General features: G+C 36.8%; 1 protein-coding gene across 7 annotated transcripts in view; it reads right to left on the reverse strand.

The window, feature by feature from the left end:
• Window positions 1-10000, reverse strand: part of LOC145252782 (E3 ubiquitin-protein ligase PDZRN3-like) — a 596515-nt gene that overhangs the window by 18792 nt on the left and 567723 nt on the right. The gene's annotated exons all lie outside the window — the stretch shown is intronic.

Below are 10000 nucleotides of genomic sequence, written 5' to 3' on the forward strand. Positions count from 1 at the left end.
TAGGACCCCCTTTCCGCTGGCGTGGACTGTCCGTAAAATATGATTAAATATGATATTTTAATTCATGCAGATTTTGTAGCTATTATTATAGAGCTAATTATCTTTATTATATTGTACCTAATAAGTAATAATTATTTCAAATGTTACAAACAAAAATAATAACTTGGGTGCCATCAGCTAGAATCGAAACCAAAACATTTAGCACTCCAGCCTTAGTCATTACCACTTGAGCTATCAACAGATGGAAAAGAAAACCGTAAAAATTAAGCAACTTTAAACTATTAATGTATATTTGCACATGTGCAGAAGTGACAGGTTTAGTCGCCTTACTCTTGACAAGTTGAATTCGTTTTTCAATTTTGACCCCTGGGCAGCTATTTTTACTGGCTTAAAACCAAATCGAATTTATTCCACATGCCTATGGATATGGTTACAAATTATTAATCCTCATCTCAAAAACTCGGAAACAAAATAACACCCAGTTGAAGAGGATAAAGAGAGAAACAACAAGCAGAAAGCCACTATTTATTTACTTATTTATTCGCGGACTTTTAATCTCATCTTCATCTTGATAGTTGTCGTTGTTTCAGCTATGATAACAGTCCAGAAATAAATAAATACACATATTACTCATCTCAAAAGATTCCAATAAATAGACTAATTATTAAGTTTGTCTTATGTTGAAAATTAACGTTTACCTGATTCCAATAATTTAAACCAAGCTCTATGGGTGACCCCATGGGTCATATTTGTGTGTGTGTGTGTGTGTGTGTGTGTGTGTGTGTGTGTGTGTGTGTGTGTGTGTGTGTTTTCCAAGATATCAATGTAAAATGCGGAATTAGCATTCTTGAACCCGAGTCTCGTTTCTGCCGAAGAAATGGCGAGGGCAAAATGTTCATCTGGTCTGTGCTATTACCATAGATCAACGGTCATCAAATTGCTCATTTGCAAATCCTTCTGCAGCATGTTCGAGGTGGCGGGTTGATCACTGCGATCTTTGCTGACCTCGCGGAGTCAACGACTCCAGCAAATAACCACAATCATCCATCATTCATATTTATGGTTAATTCGTTAAACTCTTTACGATTTCATCCAACACATCTCTCTCTCTCTCTCTCTCTTATACACCTCCGTCTCTTCCTTTCCCCCCTCTCTTTACCTCCTTAATATATTTCTCTTTCCCTTCTCCTACTTTTCTCTTTCTCTCTAGCTGTCTTCTTCCTCTGCCTTCTCCTCATTCTCTCGCTAACTCTTTCTCTTTTTCTACCGCCTTCTCTTTTCTTCTTTCTCTCTCTACCTTCTTATCTCTCCACTTCCTTTTTCTTTCTCTCTCGACCTCCTTCTATCTGTCTCTCTCTCTCTCTACCTCCCTTTTCTTTCTTTCTCTTTCTTTTTTTTTTTTTTAAATTTTTTTTTTTACTCCCTAACAAGTCATATCGCCATTTAGACGTAAAGGGTTACTATTTTGAACCATACCTAACAAAGATTAACAAGATGCTGGTTTACCTTACATTTAAACTTCTGCATATAAGTACAGTCACGGAAGCAGCTAGCAGGAAGGGAATTTTAAAGTCTAACTGTTCAAGGGAAGAAAATATTAGAGTAGAAAGCTTTCTGGCATTTAGATATCTTCAACAGTGAAGGGGTGTGATTTTGTTGCTTAGCGGGTTTGTCGGGGATATGTACGTCGAGGGGGCACAAGTGCAACAAGTTCAGCAGAGCACATTCTATTAAAATATTTGTAAAACAGGCACAGAGATGCAACGCTGTGGTGATGAGACAGGGGCTGGAGTTTAATTGACAAAGTGGGACCTATTAGATTGAAAACTCTTTTTTGGACCCTAAGAGGGAGAGGCTAGTGGTAGATGCACCAGCCCAGATGTGGCAACAATACTCCATGCATGAGCGAATAGTGGCCTTGTAGAGGTACAAGATACTCAAGTGTGAGTAGATTCTAGCTCGATAGAGGGAACCCACTTTTTGCAGCAGTCTTTGCAATATCCTCAATGTATTTGTTTCAGTTCATATTGCCTGCGAATGTTAGTTCGAGGAATTTGAAAAAAGAATTGTCAGGGAGGGTGTTATTTGTTATATATATCAGTGGTTAGAGAGGTCTTGGAGTTGTTAAAGGAGAGTAACTAGCTTTCTCTCTCTTTCTTTATTTCTCTCTCTCTCTCTCAACAATGATTCAGCCAGACTATTTTACTGTAAATCCCTTCCCCTTTCTTTGAGATGTCATGGGATTTCTTTTTAGGGGAGGAGAAGTTAAGCACCAAGCAGGTTACAATGACAAGTCAAACATTAACTAAAATTTATTAGTACTAAACATGATTGAACTGTAGTGGATTTTATTAACAACTAGCATGGGTCCCCGACGTTGCCAGGGTGTGAATAGTAAGGCTATTGGTCAACCAACCCCAACAACTAAAATAATAGCGTGTGCCCCCATGCGAGCGCAAAAAAATAAAATAAATAAATAAATTAGCCGCATAGCCAGGCTCGAACCTGTAATGCGAAAGAGGAAAAGGAGGTAAATAAAAGCAAACACGTTAACCGACTCTGCCACGGTGCACTTGTGACGTCATGGGCCTTCAAAATAATGTGTTTAAAATGTACGTTGAGATCACGAAGCATGAATGACTTTGCAGAAATGTTGACGCAAAAACTGAACCTTCCTTACAAGAAAAAAAGAAAAAGAAAAAAAGCCCAATTGACGGTGAAAGAATTAATCTTTTTGGCCAATTTTTTATATTTGTCGTCCGAGAGATCTATCTCTCTAATCATATCAATTTTATCACGCTCCAACGCATCTGTCGAAAGCTTTTGGGAGACATACACAAACACACACAGATGTACACATTAACACACATTTTACATTTTATATATTAGATTCCCTTTTAGTACTTAATTTTGGTCACCTGTAGAAACCATCGAGAATTTGACCTAACTTTGAAAACGATGAGATAGTTTCAATTACAGACAGACACACCAAATTGTGTGAGTGAGTATTAAGAGAGTCCATTATTCTCTGAACCTTGTGGTTCAGTCGACTTTTGGGAAAGAACCGGCTGGGGAAATCTGCTTAACTTAGCTGAAAAAGAATCTCTTAATGTAATTGGGCTAAGTACACACTTCCCTCCCGGGTCCGCCTCCTTCTTCCACAGAGGACATACTTTAATCTGCAGAAATGACGACCGGGCCGACTTTTTGTTTACCGCACAAAGTGACTACCAAATGTCCATTACTTATTAAACAAGTGACCACTCGTCTTTTTCGCCACTTCGTACCACTTCATCCTTCATCCCGCATGCTAGCATCAAACACAACAAATAAAAATAAAAAAAAAACAGTCTGGTTGCCATGCCAATAAAAGAAGAGAGATTAGTGAGGAAAACACGCTTATCATTCATCCGCTGAATTCATACGTTTGTTTGTACCTACCAGCTTATTTAATGATAGTTGTCCTGGCGTAGCATGCACTCTGGGTATGCTACGCTGAAATTTCAGTATTATTTTAGAACCACTACCATCTCCAATCGAATGTTTTTTTTTTTAATTGATTTTATAGTTTTTTTTGTTTTTTTGTTTTTTTAATGGCAAGGGATAATTTTCAGTTTCAATTTGCCCATATATAAAATATTTTTGTCACATCTGGGCTGGTTCGTCTACCACTCTTAGACATGGTCCCAAAAAAAGAGTCTCAAATCTAGTAGGTCACGCAGTGTTAGCCAAACTTCATCCTCTATCCCATTGTCATAATGTCGCTACCCTGTGTCTGTTTTACAAGTATTTTAATCTAATGTGCCCTAATGGATTCATAGCACCTGTGCCTCCCTCGACATGCATACTCCCAGCTAACTCAAAAAGCAGCAAAATTCCACCTCTTCATTGTTGAGGTCCCTAAATGTAATATTTTTAATATTATGGCATGATAAACATTTTTGGCATTAAAGATTATTTAGTACTACTTTGGCTACCCGGTACTGCTCAGGGTCATAAAAAATAGAGCCAGTTTAAAATGGAATGTAACATCTTTATATTAAAACTTCGACCTCTCTTTCAATACGTCTCTATCTGCTCTCTTTCCCTCTTTTTCACATCCTTCTACTCAACTCCCTCGTTCACCTCTCCTTTATATAATCGATAGCATTGATAATAGCTAAAAAAACCGACCCCACCTTCTCCCCCCCGGATGAAACCTGGTCCAGTTGACACCCAAATAATGAATAATGTTGTTTTATTTTCAGATATTATACATTTGGGGCAACGCCGCTTAAAATAAAATTAATAAACTTTGTCAGTCTTTGGTTAGTAGTTTTTTTACTTTTTAGTTGGACACACAAACAACTGCTTTTTATATGATAGATTACATGTGAAATTTGAGTAAAACACATTTTAAATGAGTAAATATGATAGTATTTCCAAGATGGCAGCATATTTTGGTTTCCTTTTTTATTATTTATATAGAAAAAGAGTCTACTTTATATACTAGCAGGGGTGCCCGGCGTTGCTCGGGTGTTTGGAGGTGTATGCTAAGCAAAAAAAAACAAAAAAAATGGTTAATTTTTTAAAACTTTGACCCCTATTATGACCCCTTAAAATTTATAGTTTCGGGCTCAAATTACTTTATTAAGTTAGATCCAGGTTCAAGGAACCTATATCTAAAATTTCAAGTGTCTAGACCCAAAATTGTCAGAGGAGTTTGGTAGAGTTCTTAAAGGTCAAATCGTTGAAATTTGACCCCTTAACAGCCAAATTTCTGGCTGACACCCGTCACATCGATTTTCCCAAATCTCAGTACCCGGTATTTCAAATTTCGAGTCTATAGACTAAAAATTGACAGTTATTGCGTAGGGAAATGTACACAGACAGACAGACAGACACGTTCACTTTTATAGATATATAGATTGGCAACAGTACTCCATCGTAGGACGTATTTGGCTCTCATCCAAACATCTGAAGTAAGACATCTACTGGAGCGATAGTTCCTATTTACAATGCCTCCCCACGGGACAGAGTTAGACACCAGGGTCGTTTTTTAACGTGGAGAAAAGGAACAAAAATAAAAATTGTCTTAATCGTGAAGGATTTCTCCTCCACTGACAGAGAACAAGAAATTGAAGTGTAGCATCTGAAGAACAGATACTACACTTTGATCTTGTCCTGAATACAAATAATTTGTTGTTTAACCTTTTTCTTATTCAAGTAAATTTGCCGAACAATAAATAGTCATTTTGTAGCTCATGGGTTGTGAGTTCGATCTTCACCAGTAACCAATCATTTCGAAATTTCTTCCATTTTCTTTAATTTTCAAATTACACACCCTTCGTTGGCGGGGATGAGGCAAGTTGGGTCACTTCGTGCACTTAGCAATATGGACAATAAAACGAAATAGAGGTAAAAAAAACAAAAAAAAAACAAATATATAACAAATAAATGTTCCTATTTACTTGCCTCCCCACGAGGGCAGAGTTAGACACAAGGTCGGTTTTTCATGTGGGGAAAATCCAACTCCCAAAAAAGGGGCACTCTGGATAGGAACAAAAATAAAAATGTCATTAAATCTAGAAGGATCTATCTCTCCTCCACTGATCGAGGACAGAAATGGCTGAGGTGTAATAGTAGAACAGATACTACACTTTGCTCCTAGCCAAAAGGCTAAGGAACATATGCTAGATAGAGGAGTACCTTATCTTTGTTATCAGGATAACTTATTTTAAAATGTTTTTTTAAACACAAGTAGTGTCGAGGCTTAAGTTAAAACAAGAAAAAAAAAAAAATGACTAACATTAGACGACCATCTGGAGAGTCGCAATAATTGCTCAAAAATCGAGAAATAAACAAAACACTGGTAGAAACCCATCCAATAAATGTTTTGCTGAGGATTACAACGTTCGCCATATGAAACATTAATTGAAAAAAAAAATATATATATATGCACCGTCTGGTATAGGTGCCATCGCATGCATGGTCCCCCGTGAGTGCACAGTGAACGAGGCATAAAAAAAATGACTAAGTTCAGCCCCCCCCCCCCGCGGCCCCATTTAGCCCCAAAAGTCTCCAGGGGATGTCAAATCCTGGTGAAAATGAACAAACGGTGCATTTTTAGGTCTTAACATATGTAAATTTGAGTTCTGCACCATGCAAAAAAAAGAAATGACTAAGTCCATCATTTGCTCCCCCCCCCCTTTTAGCCCCAAATGTCCCCAAGGCCTTAATATATTTAAATTTGAGTTCAGCACCATGCAAAACTGCTAAATAGACATGCACAGAAAATTTGGGACAAATATGGTAAAATAGTCCCAAAAATGGAGTGTTTTTATTAGCTATATAAAAGAACCCTTGGAGCACACTCTAAAGTTATCGCAAAGTATAGAGAAACAAAATTATATAGAAATCAGTTAGTTACAACTTTTTAAAAAGTTTTAGAAAAATCCAAAGCATCAATTTTTTTTTTTTTTAATAAGCACAAAAGTGTCAATTTTAGCCATTTTAACCCGAAAGGCACCCCTAGGAGCAACCGGATTTTTCCCGGAAAATCCGTTCTGTTACTTTTTTACTTATATCATGTTTAATGTTTGTGCAAAATTTCAAAAAATTCCAAGGCATAGTTATTGAGAAAAGTGCAGACAGACGAACGGACAAGGGTGAATTTACAGGTCCACCCTACTTTTGTCGGGGAATCAATAACCCTTTTTTTAATTTACTAGCAGGCTGCCTGGCGTTTCCTAGTTGTAAAATATTATTTTATTTTATTTTTTTTATATTATTTTTAACAATTTTTTAATTCATTTATTTATTTTTTTTTTTTTTTTACAGTATAAAATGAAAAATTGATTAGATTAGACAATATCACCATGTAATTTCGATCAGTCTCCAGAGGGTTCCAACAAACTAATTACGACCAGTATCATTAAAGATACAATGATAATAGGTTCAGTTGTCTCCATGCGATAAAACCAACCTGTCTGTATTAAAATAATAAAAAAAAAACTGTCATGATAATAACGATCGATATCTTTTTGACGTGGACGAAATTGTTTTGGGGTCCATTAAGGTGAATTATCAAGAACAATAAGCTGGTAAATGCAGTTTTGGCTTACATATAAAGTGAACATGAGAATTCTCCTATTATAATGACGTTATTTTTATTTTATTTATTTTTTTTTTGCAAGGGAGTCACTAATTATCAAAGCCCAAAGGCCACTCGAGGATAAGAGTTAATGGATGCACAGTGTAGTAATCATTAGTAGTGGGAATTTGATATAATTTGATCAGTCAACGGGGACGACTCGCTAAGAACTTGTTTACATTGGACTTGAAAACAATCATATTGTTGTTAGCTGGAAATCAGGCCAGCAGAACAAAGCTCCATAGGCGGGCAGTTCTAGGAAAGAAGCTTAGTTTATGGAATCCACATTTAGATTTAGGTACAGTAGAGAAAATTGTTGATAGTGGTTGTAGCTAGGAGAGTGGTTTTTTTTTTTTTTTTAATGAAAGTTTGTCAAGGGGGTATTATAGATTGGAGCTCAGACGAGTAGTTACCATGAAAATAATGATAGAGCAGAGACAGACTAGCACGAGGTTTCAAAGCGGGTTTGAACTCTGCGTTTTGTTAGGCTGTTTTGTTTTACGGTATATCAAGCCTTTCCGGTGTTATTTAATGTTTAATTCAGTTATTTTAGAAAATGTTTTTATGTTTCAGGCTTTTCTTTAATCTTCAAATATTTATTCAGGGTGTTTGGTTTAATCATTTTATAGAATTTTGTTTTTTTGCTTTTGCAGAACATGATTGAGTTTTACAAAGAGAAATGGAAACAAGCAATAACATTAATGGTTTTTTTTTTTTGCCAGGAGCAAACTGTAGTATCTGTTCTGATACTACACTTCACCTTCTGTCCTCGGTCAGTGGAGGAGAAATCTTTCATGGCTGAGGCAATTTTAATTTTTGTTCTTATCCAGACTGTCCCTTTTTGTGGAGCTGGATTTGCCAGACATTAAAAACCGACCTTGTGTCTTACTCTGCCCTCGTGGAGAGGGCAGTAAATAGGAATGTTAATGTTTGGTGCGATTTTGTTCAGGAGGCCAATATCTTCAGACAGCCTGATTTGATAGCACAAGAAATGGCAGATTCAGTTTGTTATTTGAAATATCAATCATCTATTATGTATTTAATGCCGAATAAAGTTTTTTTTTTTTTTCTTTCTTTAGCAAAGGAACCGCCCATTATCAATGCTTGGAGGTCACTCGTAGATAAGGGTTGATGAGTGTAAGGTGGTCAGTCAGACAACAACGTAGTGATCGTTAATGGTGGAAATAAAGAAGAATTGATTGTTTAAGGAGGCAGCTAAACAAGAACTTGTTTACATTGGACTTGAAGACGACCATGTTGTAGTAAGAAAGCAAGTCCACGGTACAGTTCCACAGCTGGGCATTTCCAGGAAAGAAACTTTGTTTGTGTAATACAATTCTCTTAGTAGGATAATCTCTTTCTAAATTCAATTGTGTGTGTGTGTGTGTGGGAGTGTTAAAGAGCATCTCTCCCCCCCCTCTCTGGCTTTCTTACTCTTTCTATTTTCTCTCTGTGTGTCTCTATTAGAGAATAGAGAAAGAGAGAGGGAGAGGGAGAGAGAGAGAGAGAGAGAGAGGTGAATAACGTGGACAGTGGACACGTTTGCAAAAGAAGGGTCAGCTGACCAGATGACGTGGTATCATGTGATGAGGTTAGCTGATTCTTTCTTGGCAGTTGGGTTTTCGGGTGTTGAATAAGACAGACGGCTTTTCAGCTGTCCCCCCCCCTGGGTTGGGGAGGACGCTGACGTGTATCATCAAACAAGCAAGGTTCACCTCCATTCTGTGTCGACCTTTGGAAGGTGAATAAAAACTATAAAACCATTTCATCGTCTTGGAGTGAATTCTTCATCCAACAGGCCAGCTCCCCTCCAAGAGACAATGAAAACCAGAGGAACAACCGACGACACATGAATAAAGGTATGTTAAGAAATGCATGCACACAAACACACACCCACGAAGACATCAAAAATAAAACCATTAGAAACTAGACGATCACGTACACGAATCTCCTTGACAAAATCTCCTTTATGACAATCCCGAATATATAACATATTCGTTTTGGTGCTCGTGACTAAGTTCACATCATCGATGTGAAGTCGAACCTGTGTTTAAGAAATACGACGTGGAAACAGGTCCTTAAAAGGGAAAGGAGATTTTAAGACAAGAATCCCGAATATATAACAGGAGTTCGTTCCTTATAGACTACGAAACGGCCGACAGATTTTCTTTAAAATTTACAGAACTTTAGTGTATAAGTCTGGGAGTGATCTTCGTAAAATTTTGTCTTGGAATACTCCCGATAATCAAAACCGTTATTTTAATTTATCTATAATTGGTGAAGCCATTTCGTTTTCGTCCATGTCGCAACAATGTTAGCAACAATGATAGAATAATGGGCAGTGAAAATTCTACTTTGGGTAAGTTGATTATAGACTTCAAAATTTACGTGTTTTTTTGTTTTGTTTTTTTTTTTTTTTGCATGACGTGGTCTATATGTTCAACCTCCGCACATAAATTTCTTAATGTTTGTTTTAGTTAACTTGAAAGAAGTTTATATAAAATAATTCTCTAAAAGAAACAGTAGGTTCTCTAGAGCGCAATGTAGAATAACATATTGTGGACTAAGTTACTGCATGGAGGCATGGGAAGCGATTTCACGGATTTCGAAGACAATAAAAAATATAGGAGCGTGAAATATTCGTTGATCAACATCCAATCCCGGGCAACGTCGGGTCTCCCTGCTAGTTATTTTGTATTCATAGAATATGTAGCACTCGATGGAAGCACCCCATCAGTGACATTACACACAGAATACATTGCTATTGAAAATCTAAGAATGGTCACATGATCAAATTTAAAATATTATTTGAAAAAAAAAACCCAAAAAACAAACGTTTGCATGTTTTCAATTAAATGGTTAATAAAA

The sequence above is a fragment of the Euprymna scolopes genome, chromosome 29 (assembly GCF_053919585.1).
Source record: "Euprymna scolopes isolate OS-2025 chromosome 29, ASM5391958v1, whole genome shotgun sequence".
Lineage (NCBI taxonomy): Eukaryota > Metazoa > Mollusca > Cephalopoda > Sepiida > Sepiolidae > Euprymna > Euprymna scolopes.